Source organism: Lichenostomus cassidix, chromosome 5 (assembly GCF_008360975.1).
Source record: "Lichenostomus cassidix isolate B80296 chromosome 5, HeHo_3.0, whole genome shotgun sequence".
Taxonomy (NCBI): Eukaryota; Metazoa; Chordata; class Aves; order Passeriformes; family Meliphagidae; genus Lichenostomus; species Lichenostomus cassidix.
This window is the reverse complement of record NC_139486.1, coordinates 4,664,879-4,686,464: the sequence shown is the minus strand read 5'-3', so window position 1 is coordinate 4,686,464 and position 21,586 is coordinate 4,664,879. Positions and strand designations below refer to the sequence as shown.

At 44.7% G+C, this 21,586-nt stretch overlaps 1 long non-coding RNA gene across 1 annotated transcript; it reads left to right on the top strand.

Annotated features, from left to right (window-relative positions):
- Nucleotides 1–11,648: 11,648 nt before the first annotated feature.
- Nucleotides 11,649–20,860, top strand: LOC146435823 (uncharacterized). The gene is made up of 2 exons (XR_014852395.1): nucleotides 11,649–13,302; nucleotides 17,747–20,860. It is a non-coding gene; the product is annotated as an uncharacterized LOC146435823 (long non-coding RNA).
- The last annotated feature ends 726 nt before the right edge of the window (nucleotides 20,861–21,586 follow it).

Below are 21,586 nucleotides of genomic sequence, written 5' to 3'. Positions count from 1 at the left end.
CTCTTGGCTGGCCCCATTACCAGCATATCTCAGTGTCTCTCAGTCATCAGCATATTTGCCTTCCTTCCCTTCCCCCTACCCCGAGGTACATGTCTCCTCTCAAGTACAAAGTGGACTGACACGGCAAGTTTTTGAGCCTATTTAACACCAGCTTTATCTGAGGAGAACTAGATTCAGTGACAGAGCCTCAGAATTAATTACACGAAGGTGAATTCCCGTCACAGAGCCTGGCACAGTGTCACCACAAACATTTTAACAGCCAGTCCCCAGCCCTTGACTGCCTTTGTGCAGTGTAAAGCAATTATTTGTACCTGCTTGGTGAAACGTGTCAGCCCCTTCAGAGGTGCTGTGACACAGCAAACATGCTTCAACCCTTGTTATTCACAAGCTAAAGGGTGTATGGTGGATCTTGGCTGTGCACAAAGTCACTGCTGCTGTTCTGCTCAAGCCCTTCAAGGCTGGGGATGCAGCAGTTTGTGTACAATCCACACGGAGAATATCCCTTGCAGATGAGATGCAGCCAGCCCCAGTGATTTGGCCAAAAGCAGAAATAGGACTTGAGGCCAAGGAAGCTAAGTGCAAATCTCAAACATGATGTCCTTGTTGAAACCCACCAGCAGGGAGAAATGGAAGCTGAACCCCCTCTTTCATCTCCCTTTTGTCAAGTATTTTCAGCCCTTTTCTCTCCCTTTTCCCCTCCTGCATCCCAGGGTATCCCTAGTGGAAACTTTTCCACTCTCACCCCAGGTCCAACTGCTTCCCCTTCCCGTGCTGCAGCTATTACAGCTGACACATTCCTACCACATTCCTTCTTTATTCTTACCAAAAAAAAAAAAAAAGAGTACATGTTCTGGGGTTTTCTTTACATACCTGTATTACAAATTTGCTCAGAGCTGAGCTGACACTGGGGTTAACCTTTAAAGTCCATTAGAGATGATCCTAGGAGACCAGAGAGGGAAAATGAGGAAAGCTGAATTACAGCCTGGAGTAAGGAAGGGAAATCATGTTTATCCCTTCCACTGCAGCATGCTCCAGGGCAAGGAAGGAGGAATGGAGGGATGAGAGGAAGCTGGTTACAGTGGAGAGCAAAGGGAATTGCCTGCAGAAAGGAGAAACTGGGGCACAGGGCAGTAACAAGCACTAGAGAGGACATCTCTGCCTTTCCTGGAGGAAAAAAGCTGTCTGCACATCCCAAATTCTCCCTCTATTGGGACTAGCTGGGGCTGTGAGGCTCTTTTAAGATCAGAGGCAGATCAGATTTACCCAGGGCCTTTGGGGTTTAGTCAGAACTCCTGGACCTCCCCAAACTGATCACCTGGGGAAGAAGTGCTGCTCCTGGGCAGAAGGTTTTTTTGGGGGGTGTGTGGTGTCTCCCCATGCAGAGGGGGGCAGATAAGCCACCAGCCAGAGCCTCGAGAGAGGAAGTTTTCCAACTGATCAGCAGGAAAATGGGGCTATTCTCAGTGAACTCCGCTGTGGCGCAAAAACAAAGTCCTTTCTCATTAGGGAGGAATTCAACAGGCCTCTCTGGGAATCAGTGCTGCAGCACGCAAAAGGTCAGATCTCATTCTGGAAGCCTTTTCTCCCCTTCTGCCAGCAGGAAAAATAATTTAAAATATCCCCTAAAGAACCCTATTCTCCCGCACTCCTTTCCAAGTACAAAAAGGAGGAAATCGCCTCAGTGTGGGGAGTGGTGCTGTGGTGGGGATGGAGCAATCTCCCTGTCCAGCCCATGGGACCCAGATCCCTTTGCACCTGACAGCCTTGTTATTAAAAGAGCTAATTAAGAGAGGAAGGGACAACAGGAACTTCCTATTCCATCTGCAGGGCACAGTGCAGAGATTGCCACATCCATGGAGACCCTGCCAGCGTCAGCTGTCACGGTGTGGCCTTTTGATGTGAGACTTTCTTAGGGGAAATTCAGTCTCTTTGGTTGTCCCAGTTACACCTCCGGGGCTGCAGCTGGCCTGGGTGTCCCTGTCTCAGCCAATGTAGAGTCTCCCAATGCACCACTAATCTACAGAAATGTGCTTTCCAGTCTCATCTTGGGATGAACACACATGGAGTCACCTCTGGCAATCACAGCCATGGCAACACAAAGGTTTCTCACCCTTATGGCTAACTGGCTGCCATCACTTGTTTCTGCTTTTTCAGCCTCAGAAAAATCAGAGCCATCAAGACCCGTGGAGGTCCATCTTCATGTCCCATAGCCCAGCAGATCCAGCCTTTGCTGAAATAATTTTGAATCATTTTTACATGGGAAAACTGACAATGATCTGTTGTCTATTGTAATCTTTCTGTACCAGCTCCCTTTGATTCTCAAAATGTTTGTGAACGTGAAATTCCATTTCTGCCACTGAGACTAATTATTTGCTTAAGATAATTTATAGTTACTCTAAACTCAGCATCCTGACTTGGTAGTTTTATGGATTTTCAAATGGACTTGTAGAGAGCTTTAATCACACATTGTCCAAACCCCAGGACCTTAACTGAAGGAGTTTTGTTTCAGCTCCCATCAGCTACAGAGGTCACAGTTAAGTAAAATCGGCTTAAGCTGGGATTGGAAAGCTGTGTCTGCTACATTAGCAGAGAGATCAGATGACAGATTTGGTCTGGCCTCATTATCTAGCCATAAAAATGTAAGGGCCTGAAGTATTTAGGGAATAGGAATGCAGAGAGCAGAAGGGATTTCTGGAGGATCTCTATGCAGTATTTGCTGTCTGGGAAAATGAGACCAAAGGACTCCCCCACCCAAACTGTCTGATGTGAGCTCTTATCTCCAACAACAAACTGAAAGCAGGAGAATCAGTCTCTTCCTTTTGCAAACAGTCCAGGGACAGGGGCTCCTGTATGTCTACAACATCTCGCATTTATTTTTAGCTTCATCTGTTTGGTTAGTGAGGTCACTGGAGCCCAGGCTTAACCATGTTACCCTGACCTGCCAAAGCTCTGGCTTGCCTGTGGCTATACAGACCCCCAAAAAATAGAGATAATGTGCAAGAGAATGTTATGTCAGTGTTTCATGCTAGACCTCAAATTGCTATGTGTCCTCATTTATTGCAACACTTTTTTTTGGGTATGAAAAGTGCAAAATACACTTTGAACAGTTTTGATCCAAAAAATATTTGATGGGGCTGTTTCCTGGCTGAAGTAACCCCTGTGCCTTTTCCAGCCATTCTGCATTTAGGATTTAATTCACACAGTTCAAGGATTGCATGACAATTTCTAACCTTTGGTATGAGAACAAACAAACAAACAAAAAAATCCAGCCCTCCTTCCCCCCAGAGCTGGGAAGTATTATCCAAATCACTGCTAGGAAACAAATGCCAGGGTACCTGGAGCCACCGCCTTCCATCATTTCCATCCTCATTTAAGCTAGAAAATGAGTTTGTGGGGGAAGACTTTCTCATGGAGTTGCAGAGGCATTAGCAAATAATGCTTTTTGGAATGAGAGCTTGTTCTGCAAATGCAATAAATTCCTGATGGAGTCCCCAAGCCCAGGGCTGGAAGCATGCCAGGACAGAGGTGCTGGAGAGCAGGCAATATTCATCACTGCTCCACGAGTGAGGTGAAGCTGAGGAGCCTGCAGGAAGCTCAGCAGGTGATAGGGAAGGCAGCACAGCCCTGGGTCTTGCAGGGTGAACTCTTGTCCTGACAGGCTTTTTGAGTGCTCTGCTGGGAATCACACTGGCTTAAACCTGGCCTCCACACATGCTACAGCTGCTGCTAGCAGAAAAAGATGTCCCCCAAGGAGAAAAACGCCTCCAGAAGTGTGCATCTACCTTTATTTTCACTCTCTGAGTCATTCTGGGAAAAGCCCTGTTCTAAATGCTGATATAACCCTCTCTTCCCTAGGGAAATATTCATGTAGCTGCAGGTGACTGAATTAGGGAAGCTCAGAAAAAGTTCCTGCTAACAAAGTAAGCCACAGGGACTACCCATGTGCAGACTTTTAGAGCTCCTGCAAATGCAAAACAAAATGTCCCTGCAGGGTGACTGGAGCTAATGCGCTTTGCTTTACATTTGCATTTGGCTCCGAGTCTCACAAGGCTTCTTGCTGGGGCAAAAGTGATAAAGAATTAAGCTCCTATTACTCAACTGCTTGCAAGTACTTGCTGTATCTCTGGTGGAAAAATGTTGCAGGAAAAGCACACCCCTTGCTCATATGGAACCAGAAAATGTTAAAGATTTGGTTCAGCTCTGCTCCTGGCTGCTCAGCATGTCTGAAGTTCATACACCAAGAGGAAATTCCCACTTTTTTATTACCAGAATACTGAATGTTTCTTCAAGAAATGTTATTCCACTAGAGAAGTCATGGTCACTGCCATAGCAGATTATATGAATCAAGGTATTTAATTCTAGAAAGCCACAATTTGTTGACTTCCATTAAGACCTTTTGTTGGTTTTTTCCATTGTTTCTATATCTCCTTTCCTAAATTGATAAGAAATATCAGGATACCAAGAGAATGCCTGCTTATCATGGAGTCACAGATCATAGAATGGTTTGGGTTTGAAGGGACCTTAAAGATCTTCTCATTCTAACCCCTTGCCATGGGCAGGGACACCTTCCACTTGATCAGGTTGCTCCAAACCCCATCCAAGCTGGCCTTGTACATTTAAAGGGATGAAACCTCATTGGTGGTGCAGATATGGATAACCCCATGGATTATTGGCTAATCACTGGTCAAAAGTGCACATAATTTATGATTTATTTATTGTTAAAATTTTTTTATAATCAAATCAGCCAGTGGGTGACACCATAAATGGCACATATATGATGGACAGTTGTTGAGGAAAAGTCACTGTAGACTGCTTGGAGACCTCTGCTATGGAAAAGAAATTTAAGATTTCCAGCCACAGAGAGCTACATATCCAGGCTCATTCTGAGTTGTTTGAGAATGGGCAGGCAAAAAAGAGAAGAAAATCCCCTGATAATTCATCTGTGGAGGGTAATTTACTGGGTCTAATCAGAGCAAACATCTCTATGGCTGGAATGCTGAAATAAATTAAATATAAAGCCTTCAAGGTCATAGCTTCCCAAGCTAATAATGCAGCACTGCTGCGCTCAGGTGGAAATGCTCTGCACTCCACTGTGAAAAATCTCCATCAGCTGGATGAAATGGGAGTTTTTCAAGCAGTGATCAGGCCTGTCTGAAAGAAAATGAAGTGAATAGAGGTTACAGAGGATATTCAATCTTCAAACCCGAGCAGCGTAATCAATGAAGTTTACACACTCAGACTGGAAATAAAGTACATATAAGAAGTCATTTGCATTTGGGGTGGGGAGAGGTAGTGAGGAGAGTTTGGAGAGTGTTGCTAGCAAGTGTAAGCTGTAAGATGCAAATCTTGCTGTTCTGCTTCCAAAGTCTGATGCAGAAGCAATGAGATATTTGAGGAGTGGCCACGTTAGACATCCCAGCTCCTGCAGTGACAATCCCCCTGGATCACAGGTTTATAACTCCCTCACAGCCCCAGCTGCCCCATCCAGCTGACCAGAGGTTACCACCCCACCAGCTGTGCAGCACAGCCATTTCTCTGCCTTTCCAACCCCAGCCCTCAAGAAATGTGGCTGCAGGAACATCAAATATCACCTTAACACTGAGCAGGTCTTGGCTAAAGGCAGATGGGTGGTGATGGATCAGGCAGGGGTGGATGAGGCAGAAAGCAGTGGAGACCCCAGACAGAGGCACACAGCAGTGTAGGAGGGTCTCCTGGCCCAGACAGGTGGGTGGACACCCTGGAAAGATCCTGGATCCTGGTAAAGTCCTGAGCCTTTGAGGTCGGCCTTAGCAGCCCTGGTTATTGTCTTCTGAAATGCCTGGGAGTCTGCCCTGTGCCAAAATGTGATTCACTGAGATTTCTTTGCTACCGCAGGTTATTTTTTTACTGTTCTTTTGATTTTGATGTCAGCAGAGGATCTTTCCATAGCAGAATTAGAAATTTCTCTGATTTTATTTTATTTTATTTATTTTATTTTGTTTTATTTTATTTTATTTTATTTTTGTAAATACACATTTCACAGCCACCCTCAGCTTCACACTCGTGCCTGCAAATCTCACCATTCAAAATGACTGCTTCACCCTAGCTGCTAATTTAAAATTAGATCCTGTGCATATATATGCACACACAGTGCCATCCACTTTGGATTAGTCTCCTCTGCGTATGTTATGCACAGTCTTGAAAGATGTGATCACAGACCTATTTCTCTGCCCTCCATCAGACCCTGCTTTGCTCCATCCATAATGATCCAGATCCCTGAACAGGGTGGTTGTTGGGTATTTCTCTCCCTGTTCATCACACAGCCTCTCGTCCTCATTCCCTTTGCACATCTCTCTAACCCCGGGCTCAGCATTCCTGTGAAGTGCTCTCTCTTTGAGACTGAAAACCTCACCAGCACTAATGGGTGTATCTTCAGCAGAGCCCCATGCCACAAAATGATGCCATTATCCCCATTTTTGGAGACAGGGAGCAAAGTTGCAGGGATAGGAAGGTCAATGCCGTTAAAAGCATCCGCTAATTTGAGAAAGCACAAGGCTGGGTTTTTTCAGAGTGCTTTTTTCCACAGCACTTTACTTGGTGACAGTACAGGTGCCCTTTGACTGCGTCTGCAATCGTGAGAGCTTCACCCTGGTGTCTGGCAGAAGGGGGTCACAAGCTGGGGACAAAAGCCACCAGCAGCACATAATTAGTGCCCATCTCAGAGGGGTCTGACCCGACAGAGACACACAGCAAAATTCCCATCTGAAGCAGGCTGGGCTGGCAAAGCTCTTATAAACAAATGCTGCGTCTTCTGATGGAAAATATCACATCTATCAACTGTGGTTGAATAGTTTCCAACTTGTGGCTCGTTTCTCTGTGAATTCAAGCTTACAAGGAAGGTGCTTAGCTTGCTGTAAAGGCATTCATGCCTCCACCAGACAAACCTGAGTGTGAAAATCAAAGCTGTGAAAACCACCGAATTTTGCACAGATGCCATGCTAATAAGAAATAAAGAGCAGGCAAGAGGCTTTTTAATGAGCTGATAGACTCGTCAGCTGAGTTGTCAGCTGGAAAAAGGCATTTCCCTTTTTGGCAAAACAGGAGCTGCTTTTGCCAATACCTATCTGGGTTGAGGTCCTTTGTGTTGGGGATGCTGCTTCTTCCTCTTCTCTGCTCTTCATCCCAGCACTCAGCCACAAAATCTGATCGTTTAAGCTCAGTTGTGGTTATCTTCATTATCTAGACACCCTGTCAGAAAACCCCAAGTTGTCCTATGTGTTTGCAGAAAAAGTTAAGAACAAATGGATTGAAAATCCAGGGGATTAGGAGGGGGACCTTCTCCCTCTGCTTCCTGTGGTTACACAAATTCAAGTATTTTTCTAAAAGTATATAATTCTCCATTTTCTGCCAAACTTCCCATTGTTTCTTTAACCTGAGGTAAGATTCCACAGGTTTCTTGTGTGCTTTCCTTTTTTGCTTATACTCAGCAATAACTACCAGCACAGGTTTCAGCTGGTGCTTACATAAAATTCCACCTGATCACGTTTATGATCCAGGTTTGTTAAAATAAAACTTGTTTCATCAGGCTCAGTACTAGGTAAGAGCATGTGCTGGCCAAAATCTGAAATGCTGTTGAAGAATTCGGTTTTCAGGCTTTCCAGCCTGTTTCTGAATTTGCTGGGAAAAGAATAAAAATAACAGAAAGAAAATTAGTTTTAATATTACCTAAGATTCAAATTTTTCATTTAGAAAAGGGTTGGGCTTTTTTCTCCCCAATGCTCAAGACAAGAAAAATAAATTGCAATGAAAAAGTAATGTTATTTCTGGTTCTGGTCCTCATGCAGAGGTTCCCCTTTGGGGCAGGAGTTTGTCCTGTGCCACACTGAGGCTTCAGGGACATGTCCTGCACCTCAAGCATTTTGGCAGCTTGTCAGCCTTGCTTCTCACTTTATTTGGCTGCATGGCCATTCACTTTGAGCCCCCAAGTCCTTTTTCAAAGCCCAGCAGAGCCAGCAGGGGAGTTTCTCATTAATCTGAGGAGCTTTAGGTGTGGATGCAGTTTATAAAGCTGTGGTGGACATCTGCTCTGGCACTCCAGGGTTAAGTTTAGGTAAATTGTATTCACAAAGTAAAGCGTAGGAAATTAGGACAAGTGACAGATTGGCTCCAAAAGCACCCATTTAGGTAAAAACAGACTGTTGACTCAGCTGTACCCATCAGGAGCCACCTCGCCTTGGAAATGCAGCTCTGAGAGCTCCCCTTGGCAAAAAATCAAGTGGTTTCAGAGAGAAAACTCTCCTTCAGGGAGATGTGGTCCCCACCTGTGTTTCATCAACCCGCTCAACAAAACCTAGCAAAAGCAGCAGAATGACCAGTTTTTGCCTCATCTGCTCATTCCAGCCCACAGCACCAGTCTGGTCCCAGAGATGAGGATCCGGTGAGGCAGAACCAGCAACGAAAAACCTCATTTTAAGTAACTAATGAGAAAACCACCTCACTGATTTTGGCACACAGATTGCTGAAACCACCAGAAAAGAGTAAGGACTTTGTTCCACCCTCATCATCATTCGTATCTAGTAAATTGGCAAGGATTTAGGACATTGCCAGTATTTCCACATATGCAAAAGAAACCTCCACTACCCCCCAAAAAAACTCTGTAGCCTATTACTCACATCCCCAGAGAAATCATAATATGAGACACAGAGTTTACCACCTTCAAGCAGGAAATAGCTGCCTTTCTAATGCTTGCTAATTGCTTCACTTAAAACTAGTTTGATTACTTGGCACTGAGACAGTATTTTAAACCTGAATTATTGCTTGGAACTTTCCTTTCACCTACCAAGAGCCCAGGCCATTAAAAATGTGTAGCAAAGGTCTCCCTGTGAGGTGCAGGATTGCCTATTAACTCTTTAGTGAATTATAAGAGATGTTTGGTTTCTGAGATGTCTTTTTCTCTTGTTATATTTTTATTAATAAGGGGTCCTATTTATTAATACAGGGTGCTGAAGGAAGTCACACTGTGGAGTTACCAGGCATATTCCAAAAAGCTGTCACCTGGAGTGGGATCACATTCTCATGTTCTGAAACCAGTAGGACAAATTAATCATGCTAAGATTCATGAGAAAAAAAATTATTTCTTAGCTTGGCTTGACCTTTCCCAGCCAAGCAGGAATTAGAGTGCTACTTTTAAGGGGTGAAGGAGATCAGGGTAGGAGTCACAGGAGGATGAGCTGCACAGACTGACCTGGAGCAGCAGAGTGGCTTGGTTGTACCAAACATTTTCATTAAAAATGTCTTTGTCACAGCACTTCTTTGGGATCAGAAATTAGCTTGCATTTTGTGCTTGACAGGAAGTCATTAAGAAATCTCCGCAGCTACAATAACACTGATGCGTAAATTGCAATCTTTCAAAAAAGGAATTTGAATCTCAATACGAAGCATCAATAAGGTGAGCAGCAGCTATGGAATTGGCACATCCCTGAAGTGTCTTTTTCCTGAAAGTCTCCCTTCAGGTGAGACTCAGGCCTGGAGGAAAACCAGGCTCCACAGCCAGGGATGTTCAAGGCAGCAGCCAACAGCCATCCACCTCTCCAAACCCTGCCCAAACACATCAGTTATGTTTCCCATCAAATTCATTGTGAAGTTCCTTTATCCTCTTGGCAAATGGTTTTTCACAGCTACACAGGAGCTGCCCTGTAGGATAGGGAAGAGTTGTGGCTTTCTCCTTGCCCCTTCCACTCAGGAGGAGCCAAATTTGACCTCTAATTCATCTCCAAGGATTTTGGCAGCTTTGGCAGCCTTGTTTCAGAAAGCCAGTGGAAAAAAAAAAAAGTGTGAGAAAATGGTGGTGATGTGGGTGTAAAACACAGCCTGAATCTAACACAGGATGTTTTGAGGCAATTAGTCAAAATATGTAGAAGAGGGTGGGCTTTGCTATCCTGCCATCACTTTTTGTAGGCAGCAGGCATCCAGAATAAAATTGACATATGAAAAAGTGTATCTTAAAAGATAGACACGAATAAAAAAATTCATGCTAAGTGCTACTCAGCCACAGAGAAAAGGCTTCCAGTGGGGGCCTGCATGTAGGTCTATACCCAGAAAAAACAGAATTATATATAGCCTGTGCATCTGCACTGAACAGGGCTGGGGCCACACTGCCTATTTCTGTTCTCACCAGAGCAGTTTTTGAGCAATTTAGAGAATCTCTAGTGGCCAGGAGAACATTCTGAAAAGGGTCACTAACTAAAATTGGCCTATTGATCAGGAAGCAGTCAAAAGGAACAAAAATATCTGGGCTTATGTGCAGAGCGAGGAAAATAACACATTTTCTTTTCATCTTTGGAAGCCACTTGCAAAGCTTTCCATGGGAAGCAGGCAGATAAAATAGGCAGATCTAAGTGAAGAAATGCTCAGTGCACCAGACATGCCTGTGACTGGGAGATATCTCATCTAATCTCCAGAGTCAGCGATGACTTTTAGTGGGAAAAGGCACTGGCAGGACTGAATAGGACCCAAGTCTGACACGGAAAACACCAATTTCAGCTTCTTCAACACCAATTTTGGCACCCAGCATGACAGTAATGGGTGCAGGATTGATTGAGAACACCATGTTTTTAGAAGAGCCCCTTCACTTGCTATGTAAAAAAGTCCACCCCATACCTCCAGGATAAATATTTGTGTTCTTATGATCTTTTCTTCTCTTCAGCCCACTTCCTGCATCCTTTACCAGCTCCCCATACACTTGATGAAAGACTTACCAAGATCATGGCAGGAACTGAAACTTAACATTTTTGTTTTCAAGCTTCAAAAATATTTCCCAAACATCTCTTATTTCTCTACAGGATATCCCTTTAAAAACATTCTCCAGTGAGCAGTTAAGAAGCTGAACCAACACACATCTCATCTCAGGTTTCTGCTGGTAATTAATAAACCAACTGAATATCTGGCAGGATGGCAACTTTTATAATTCCTAGATAAATGTTAATGCATCTGGTTATTTCCAGACCTTCACTGATGTGATCAGAAAAGCAAATTAGACAGTGTTGTAGAAGTCTGCCTGACATTTCTTCTTTTGTGCTATTACTGTTAATTTATTCCTTTAAGGCAATTTTTGCTCTGTCACTACAGTGAAGGTTTTCTCAGCAATTTAATTACAAATAAGAACCCTCCAACGTGAAACTGCTACAGAATAAAAATCCATATTTAAGGTGTCATCTTAAAAGCAGCTCATACCTTCTGTGTGTGTGAGAGGGAACATGTGCACACACCCATCAAGCTTATTTAAATGCGTAAATTTATAAACTCTCCTCTTTTTTTTTTTTGTAAGTAAAACATTTGCATTGATGTTCTATCGTCCTTAGAACTAAATGTTTCTTGGTTAACTGAATACACATTTTTGCATTGCAGAAAATAAAGAGAATTTATTATCCCTTACAAATCCTGTACATCTGAGGATGCCCAAGATTTTCTGAGAACCCAACATTTTATAAAGATTTTTGAGCATGCATAATTTTTTTTGCCCATAAATGCCACCCACTCAGAAACAAAGGAACCAAAGTAGGCTGTAATTACTTCCCTACACAATGGATTCCAATTGCTTCTATCAAGAAATATTACATAATTATTATAACTTAGGGCTGTGATTATGTATTTGCTCAAAGGAGAATCACACATAATAGCAAGCAGTGGGACTTATGGCTCTTTGCCTATTGTGTCAACTCATACATTTAAATTATTTGATTAGAAAACTAAATAAAGACCTTGAGTCCTAAACACTTTCTCATCAGTTGTCAGGATTGAAGGAAGTGATAAGTGACAGGACATGCATATTTTTATAGGAAAACTAGAGCAGCAGAAGAGAAGTTGTGTTTCTACTTGTGTCCTTACATCCATCCAACCCTCCATCCCTGCATCCATCAGTCTTGGACATCCTCTCTGCTGAGCATCTCACGAGGAATCTGAAAGGAGCTGATAAGGAAGATCATCTCCCCTCAGGAGTCAAAGGTCATCCTGTGGAAGGCATTAAGAAAAATCAACTCCTCCTTCCCCTTATTTTCTTCTTCATGTTCTTGCAGACTCACCCTCTCCCCTCCCTCACACCAGATGGGTTCCTGGCTATTTGTAAATCCCCCAATGGCAGCAGGGTCTGCCCATGCTGGGATGTGGGGGGATGAGGAGGAGGCAAGGCTTCACAGGGGCTTGCCCAGCCTCTCAGCAGTTTTTCACGTTGGATTTAAATGGTTCTTTTCTGCTGCTCACAGCTCACGCCTCAGATAACCCACACATCTTTGATGCCACCAGCACTTTGAGTCCTCTGGCTCTGTGTCCTTGGATAACCTGCACATGACAAGAGACAGATGGCCATCAAAACCAGGACAAACCCTCAGCTAAGGAGGGCAGGCACTAAGGATAAGATGCTGCTGGAGAAGGTGCCTGGAGGTGACTTTTCCCTCTCAGAACATGTCCCTTGGTGCTGAAGTGCAGATCTCTCCACCCAGTCACCTGTTGCACTTAAGACAGCAACAGTTTGTATCTTCTGAAAATCAAGAAATAGAATTAAAAAAAAAAATAAAAGGAAGATCACTTTGGGCCTGCAAAATGCTGTGCTGGTCATAGTATGAGAGAAAGGAGGGCACTAATTCAAATTCTGGCATCGTGTCCAGTGTCTCTGTTAGCACACAGGGTCCAGCAAGGCAGCTGCAGATGAGCCTGTGGCTTCTCGCTGGCACTGAGCCACACAACTTCAAAGAGAAATGCCATAAGAAGCTGATTTTTCATGTGTGTGTGTTCTTTTATTAGGAATTTTTGTATTTCTGCCTCGTAATAGCAGAAGGAATATGACAATTTCCCAAGTGTAACAAATTTAATGTGTCATACATGCTGGATGGAAGTAATTTAACACGAGCACTCTTTAATTTCATCGATCTCTGGCAAATGGGTCCTGCTTAATGATTGGGGGTTTGCTGTTTTGCCTTTTTAAAGTCAAATCTTTTAAAGTCCAGATGGAGAGGGTTTGCTACAGCTGTGCAAGAACAGTGACACTGATACATGCTGAACTCTGCGGGTGGTATTAAAAATCTGTCATCTACTTTAAAAGCATTTTTTGAAAGTCATTTTAAAGGGACATCATCAATTTGAAGATCACTCTGGATCTCATAATATTACAAGTAATATTTCAGACTATCACATGAGGCCAGCTGTGGGGAGAGAAATCGATGCTACGTGCCAAACAAGCCTCCTTGTATTTTCATGATATTTTAGACTGGACTTTTAAAATCTTCCAGGGAGAAGCTGCAGCCCTGTGAGTTGCTACTGGATGGCCAGGTAAGCCCCAGCACTTCCAGCAGCAAACAAGGGCTGAGATTAGCCTCACCCTGTGCTGAGGGGGACATTCTTGCCAGCAGCCAGAAGTAGAGAAATGCTGGTGTTGATTTCCAAAAAAGAGCATTTGTCTTTTGCAACACTCCTCAGCATTAGGACAGCATTTAGAGATGCAAAGAAGCCTCCTGGTTCAGCTGCTTTGGCTCCCACGGTGACCTAATTTGGTTTTTATTAAATTGTGGTTAGGACTGTTCATTGCTGAAGGTGAGAGCTCTGATTTACAAGGGGCTGAGGCTGCACTTTATCTGCAGAGAGCAAAAATGCTTCAGAAAGGGAAAGCTCTCCCCATCTGAGAGGCTTGTGGAGTGGAAACAATGACCAAATCACTTGGAAAGGTAAATCCCAGCACAGGGAAACACTAGCCAGGCTGTGGTCTGGAAGGGGATTGAGGAAACTAAACTCTTTACAGCTGAAAGTGTATTTTAGAGCAGGGACAGGCAACATGTTTTTGTGCTTTTTCACAACCACCTCTGTTGGGTCACCACCATAACTGCTGGGCTTCATTTCAAAGCTCAGGGTTTTTGTGAGATGAATCCATCTCATCGAGCTTGCAGAAGAAATGAGGGACATCTGGGCATGGTGATCTCCAGTGGGACTGGGATGTTCTGGGGTAGGGCTGGATCCATCCTCTCTTCCAGCCTGAACCATTCTGTGATTCCATGATCTAAGCCAAGAGCTGAGGCCTGGAACTGAAGTTGTGTGTTTGTCTGTGCCTTTGTTCCCCTTCAGAGCACCTGGCACCTCAAAAGGTCATGAGGCTAAATTAATTAAGGGACTGGGAAGCCATCAGATACTACAGGAATTAATACGATGGTGGAAATTGCTATTCATCATCTTCTGCTGTCCTCTGGACTGATACATATTGATCAGCTGGATCCTAGGAGCTGATAACTAGTCCTCAGTATCTTCATTTTCCATAGAATCGCTGTGTGACATGCATTTTAAAAAATACTCTTCCATTTATTGCAGTCTTTTTGCATAAATTTAAATAACTGGATTTCATTTACTTCGTTGAAAGCATTCTGCAAGACACGTCTTGCTCAGTGCTACAGCTGCAAGTGTTAAAAGCCCCCACCAAGAACAACTGCTTATGAAAAGCTTCCCAAGCACACCATAAACACGGAGAGGAGCATGGGGATGGATGGGTTGTGCTGTGACAGGGAAAGAGGCCCCAGCCAGGCACCAAACCCACCCTCCAGCTGCCTCCTGGGGAACACTGAGAGTGCTGTGGGGAGGATCTCATTTCCATCATTTCCTTCATTTCACTCATTTTCTCATGAGTGAACACTGTGATGCAGAGATCTCTGCCACAACTGTACAGATGGAGAGGAGGTTGGATGCTGATGCACAAGCCAGTGCAGAGCAGAGGGAGCTGAGGATGTGGGCAGAAATCTAGGAGTGAGCAGAGAGGATTCCCAGCTGGGCTGTGTGGTCAGAGCTCCATCTCCTGACCGGTCAGCACTGTCCGGAGTGACCACTGGTCAGGATGTGACCTCGGCTTTTACCCTCTGTGCAGGGATGTAAGCAGAGCCAGGACTTGTCCTGCTGTCCCTCAGCTCTCTAGGAAGCACCTGACTTCACAACCAAGCTCCTCTCTGGTCAAACAGCAAGAAAGAACATAAAGCAAACACATGTATCTTTAATTAAATTCCAGGCAGCACTTGTGCTGCTTAATCTTCAGAAAATAGCCAACGTTGCTATTTCCCTCATAAGCTGGAGTTCCTTTCCAGTCTGGCAAGGTGATACACTGCAGCCCTTTATTTGAGGAATGGTACATTTTATTTTTCTTTTCCTTGCCCTGGTGATCCCTGTGTAATTTCATTTAGCAACACCACTGTGCTAGGCTGGCTGGAAGGGAAAATCCTCACACTTTAAAGAACCAATCCAGAGAACCAGTTCCTGAGGAACAGCCAAACATCTCTTGCAGCATCTTGGCATATTGAGACTTTTCTAATTTGGCTTTACATTTCCTAGAAATTTTTGAAGAAACGTGTGTGTCAGTGAGGCCACAGACCCAGAGGGAGCACCCAGCTTGTCACCATTTATTTTAGCCTCTGGTTTAATTTGGATTTCAATTAAACTCGTCATGGGGGTAGAGAAACAAACCAAAAAATCCCCCCTAAATAACAAAAGCCATAGATACATTATGTAGCCATTGTATTTTGCAATCTAATTACTTTAACATGTAGGAATGGAGGAGGGGGTTATTGCTCCTAATACCGGAAAGCTTTCATGGAATAACACAGAATTATTAAACTTTTCAGAAAGAATCCAGTTTGCAGTTCCCACTGCACATTTACCTGGGCGATTTTCCCTTTTCCTGTGGCCGAGAATCACTTTGTATTACACTTTCCTGCCTATAAAAGAAGCCCTTGTTCACAGCTGCCCTGAGGTGCTCATAATGTTATTGGTTCTGTGCTAAGAAGTTGGGGTTGCTGTGAATTCCTGCCTTGTGGCTCTCCAGCTCACAAAAGTAAACACATTTGCTGAGTTAGCTCGGCTTCACGGTGCCCAAAATCCCACAGGGAATGAAACGTCCTATCGAAGGAAGCTTTGAAACCCTAGTTGCTCTACACCACTTTTCTCGGGCAGGAGAGCACACAAAGCATGCTTCTGTGCTGTATTTACTGCTTTTTTTTTGTGGATCCAGTGCATAAGAGCTGCATTGAACCTTGGCAGAGGGGAAAGGGCTCCCCTTGGAAACGTGCAGGATGCAATGGAAAAAAAAAAAAAACAACCAAAAAAACCCCAGTGCTTTTCAGTCCTTACTGAGTCCCTTGTGTCCAGCACACAGGTGGCTGCCTGGAGATGAAAAAATCACTCACGGGTGAAGGGAGAAGCAGCCAAAACAGCAATTTTCCTGGCTCAGATGCACTTACTGAGAAATAAATAGGTAAAGCCAAGGCCAGTCAGGGCAGGGGATGCCTGGGGCAAGTGTGTCCCCGATGCCACAGCAGCTGAGCACTATGGAACTGCTCACTGTGATGCTTAGAGAGGGGACATGCTGGGGATGTTTCCCCTGACATATAGCCTGCTGCTCCTGCAGGGTGGCTCCCTTCAATGGACATTCATAAGCAAAGGAACCTCTGAAAAATGCCTGTTTCAGACACAGCTTCTCAAAACCCTCATTTTCTTCCAGCTCTAATTAGATCCAGGTGGATGCTAGTCTGTGATTTGGGTGGGGGATTGTGCAGCAGGAGGAGCCAGATGAGCACAAGTTAATTTAGCTGAGAGGGTGCTGCCCAATTAAAAATCATGAGCACCAGGATGAGATTTTGTTTTGGAGGAGGATATCCTTTGTTGACCCAGTTTTTCTCCAGCATGGCTCCTGCAAGAAATGAGAGCACCTGGGATAATTTTCCTGGAGAAAGTCCCTCTCTAGAACGACATCCTCCTATGCTGGAGCTCTCTCCCTCCATTGAAAACACGTGGGACAACCTCCTGGGATAGAGAGAACCAAAGGGGATGCTGATTGCCAGGGACATGGCCTAAGGTGACAATGTCCCAAAGTGCAAGCTGGCACCCCAAAGGACACACTGTCCTCTCCCTTGCACGGCATCCTGTGGTGGTATCTGGGGGGTGGTGTGGACAGCTGGCATGGGATTATCCTGGGAAGAAGGGCATTACCAATGATATCTCCATGCCATCCCTGCTGTGGGGAGGCTGTAACACATCTGACAGCTCACCCTCACTCCAGGAATGGCTCATGTGCTCAGGACACATCCCAGCTGCTCATCCTTTGGGATTGCAGTGGATTGCTGGTGCCCCAAAGCACAGGGGCAGCATAAACCAGCACGCTATGTCCTCTCTTGTAATGAAACGCCCTCTCTGCCTTGGGCTCCTTAATCTGAAATTAAATTCTAGCTGGGCTGTGGCTCATCACTGAGCAGGGCACGGGGTGGCTGCGGAGCAAATCGCGGCTCAGCGCTCCAGACGCTCGCGCTCGCTCCCGACGCCCGCGTCGTGTTGCCATCAGACACATTCCAGAAGTCTTCATTTTCTAGGCATGAAAACATTTTAACAATAAACAGAAATTCTTCTGATTACATGGTTATATTGGGCTGCTGAAAGCAGACTCTTATTAAGCCAGGCAGAGAGCAATTAATGTCATGTAGAGAGCAGTCTTCCACATGGCAAAAAGCGGGACTAATATATCTTTCCCACATCCAGCAGCTGGGACCATGAGTTAAGGCTTCAAGTTTGCAAAAGCTTATTAAGATGCTTGTTGTAAGGATGTGAGCAGCTCCACTTAAATCGGAGCCTGGTGAAAATCTGTCTGTAATGAGATCTGTGGAAGCTTAAGCATTGAATTTAGTGGGAGCACTGTTTTATACATACTCTTCAAAGGGGTTTTTAACGACTCAGTTTCACTCCTTCCCACCACCAGCAACCTGGATGGATATTTCTTCATTTACATGCTGGACATTGAAATGATGCAGAAAACCTAATTGAGCTGGAAGATCCTCACCAAAGCAGTCTTGAGGCTATTCCTATGTGTCTGCAGCTCCTAAAGGAAAGGAAAAAACAACATAATGAAACCGAGCCGCAAATTGCTTCACAATTATTTTTACCACTTAATTTGGTACACGAGGCTGGAGGCTTGCTCTTTGCATACCGCAATCCTACTGCAAACTCAGGAAGAGCCCGAAAGGCCACGGAACAGACGAGATATTCATTATCATCTCTTTCATGTTGCAGCTGTGACAGAGGCCCTGGAGAATCTGCCCAGCATGATATTTGCAAATGCCTGCTTGCCTCTTTATTAGCTCAACTTAAGAACGGCTGCTGAGGATGACGTTCCTCCTCCTGCCCTACTCCCATCCAGCCAGCACAGCCCTACCACCTGGGAAGGACAATCTGGACCATCTTCCATGGGAGTGTCTGCTCAGTTTCTCTGCTGATGGTACGCTTGGGGATGTGGAGCGATGATCCCACCGCAGCTCAGGCTGGAGTCACTCATGCTCAGCAAGCCACAGGCTCTGGATGCTGCAGGAGTTACAGATTTTTGCAGTGAATTATGGTGTTCCTTGATGAGACAGGGAAGTTACAGTAAAACCACCAACTCCACAATGAAAGGGCTTTTATACGCTCTGCTGCAGCGGTGGTTATGGCTGCCAACTTCGCACAATTCACTTTCAAGCACAAACTGGTTTAAGACGATTTCTGAATGATGAATGCTGACTTGAAAGGTTTCCAGTACGACATAATTACTCTGCATTAATGTGCAATACACAATGGTCTATATGTATCTCAATGGGAATCTCAGTGGGACTTCGTGGGCTCTGTTCCAAGTAACCTCTGCCGGGAGTCACGCTCAGAGTTCGACAGGCTGACGTACAAATAGATCCCATATTCATTTCTGAATTATTCCAGGGCAGAATCAGACGTGAGAGATCCAGGGCCATATGCACTGGTGTGTGGCAGCACACAATTGTACTCAGCTGTAGTGCATAGAGCATATTTTCTCTCCTTGGCTTGATGTATTTTCCTTGGGCTAATGTATGCACACCTTAATCTTTAGTTGCTCAGAGACAGACAACTCTAATGAACTCCCTGCAGCTTCAAAGATAAGTGAGATCAGGGAGAGGAGACTCAACTACTTGTCCTGAGCAAAGGCCAAATTGAATGAAGAATTCATTTACTTATTCCCAGTTAACCAGCATGCACTTTGAGATTTCACCTAACCCTCAAAATGAACTGTAATCCTCTATAATGATTGTCCTTCTACTGAAAGAGTAGATTTAGATTGGATATTAGGAATAAATTCTTGACTGTGAGGGTGGCAAGGCACTGGCACAGCTGTCCAGAGAAGTTGTGAATGCTCCATCCCTGGAGGGGTTCAAGGTTAGGCTGGATGGAGCAAAAGCTGATCAGGATGGGATCCTGATTAGCTTTTGAGTATCTCAACATCTGGCTTGTTTCACCACTGCCAGAGGCCTGGGGATCTTGGCGATGAGCAGAGGATAAATGCATTCAGGAAAAAAACCCCACTTACTAATCAGTTCTTGGTCCTGGGCTAAAACTTCCTTCCAAAGCTCAGAGCTGTTTGAAGCAGGGATTTTCCCCTGGACTCATTTCCAATCAGCATGGTAGCTGTACTGGTTTTGTCCCACTGTGCTGCTCTTAGCCCTGGAGCCATAGCAGACTCCTGCAGTTCTCCTCGTGGGAAAGAGCCAGTGGGACACTGGGCAAAGGAAAGCATCCCTCATCACAGCCAGAAAAATCCTCACCCCAGGGTCTCCAGCCCATGGGATGGAGGGGGAATATTTAATTAACAGTATGGGTGATTCCACTTCCCTGTTTGGTTTTGCACTGCCAAATGCCTGCGGTGGAGGCAAAGGCAGCTGTGAAGGGGCTGTTAAAAGGACTTGGAGAGGTAAGAACTGCAGTATGGAGAAGTGCACTGCAGATAGGCAGCTTCAAAGGCACAGAGATAACAATGGCTGGACACATCCCAGGTGGAGAGAGTTACTCTTCACAGAGCTGAGCTTGGGATCAAAGCAGATCTCAAACCTGCAAGACCCTGGAAGGCAGAGCAGGTTTGGGTGGTGGGTGGTGGCAAAAAGAGCAGGAGAGTGAAGGAGGATTCCCTTTGACTTAGTCAGGGCAGGCTGTGAACAGATGAGTTCATTATTAACCACAAGCAATTAGCTGCCTGATACACAGCAAGAGAAGGTGAAGTTTGTGCAGAAGGAGTAGGAGCCATTTTTACCTCAGGAAACAAGGTTTATATGAGGATAAAGCCTGTTGGTTCCTCTCCACCCTCAAACTTTTGAACTGGCTTGCCAATTTTAACCACATTGGAAAGAGGCGCAGATGCCTCCCAGATAATTCTCCCACTGATTTGTTTCTCAGTTAACAGACAAAGAGAAACTCATCACCTGCACAAAAAGGAGGGAAACCCAACCATGCACCCCTGAAAGAGAAGGAATGTCTCTATCAGTTCCCATTGGCACCTGGATGGCTGGCAGATCACCTCACCCTGATCTCCCACCCAGACAGGACACACAGAGGGGAAAAGAATTATGACCTGAAGTGGTTTCTGAGTAATTTTTCATCAGTTAATGCCCTAGGCTTTAATGCAAATTTTTTTCACAGGCTCAAAACATACTAAATTCACACCAGGGGTAAGGCAGGGGGGTTAGTACTCTAAGCTTGTGACGAGGTGAGGAATGGTGCCTGGGAGGGGCAAGTTCTGAATCAAGCACTTGGAGAGACCTCTAGGATGATTCACCCCATACTGGAATAGCAAACCATGTGAAACAAATAAATAAAACAATAAGGAATGGATGAAGCTGAAGTTTTTGGCTACTGCAGCAGCTCTAGTACAGAGGGACTGGAGACCTCTTGTAGAGCAAAAGGATGTTTTGGCAATTAGGATGTTCACTTGGAGTTTAAGAGATCCAAGAGCAGTCTCTGACACAGATTTCCTAAGTGAAATTCCCACCTGTTGAACCTCCCCACGCCAAAATCATCAATAAATCACTACAACCTTTTCTGATCTCATCATATTTGAGGCCTTTGGGTTTGTTTCAGCTAAGACAGCAACACTCTCAGTGCAGGTAAGTGCATTGATACAGTTGTACTTTTATTGAAAACAGTTGTGAGCCCAAGACTGACTCACTTTGCCCAGAAATATTATCCTCTTCCAGCTATCTTAAAACCCACAGGACTCCTCCCTGGGTTTTTTTTTCAGAGCTGTGGGGCCAACACACTTTCATCTGCATCCCTGGCTTCCTGATGGGTCTCTATATCTGTTTTCAGGGGTTTGTTTTAATTACTCTGTCCTTATCAACGTGGTCCCTAAAGGTCATATGTAACCATGCCGTCACCAGAAATCTGTTTAAACAAACAACACCTGGTGAAAGCCCTTCTTACAACACACATTACACATGGGGAGAGGTCAGGACCATCTCAAATACTCTGCTCCCTTGGGGAACAGTTAATATTTCCAGGCCAGGTTTATAGGAAGCAAATGATACAATTTGAAAAAGCTCATTATTTCAAAAGTTCATTCTTGAACTTTTTTTTTTTCAGGAACAAGCACTTCCTCAGGCTTGAAACATTAGCTTTACAAACCACAACAGCTAAGCACTTCTTGATTTTTACACTGGCAGATTGATGAGCCAGAAAAGAGAGAGCTCTTCTGTGGCTAAGAGCTCGTCTTCCTCTCATCAGAGACAGATATCTTGGGGTTCAGCCCAGTTTCTAATTCCTGGGTGTGGTG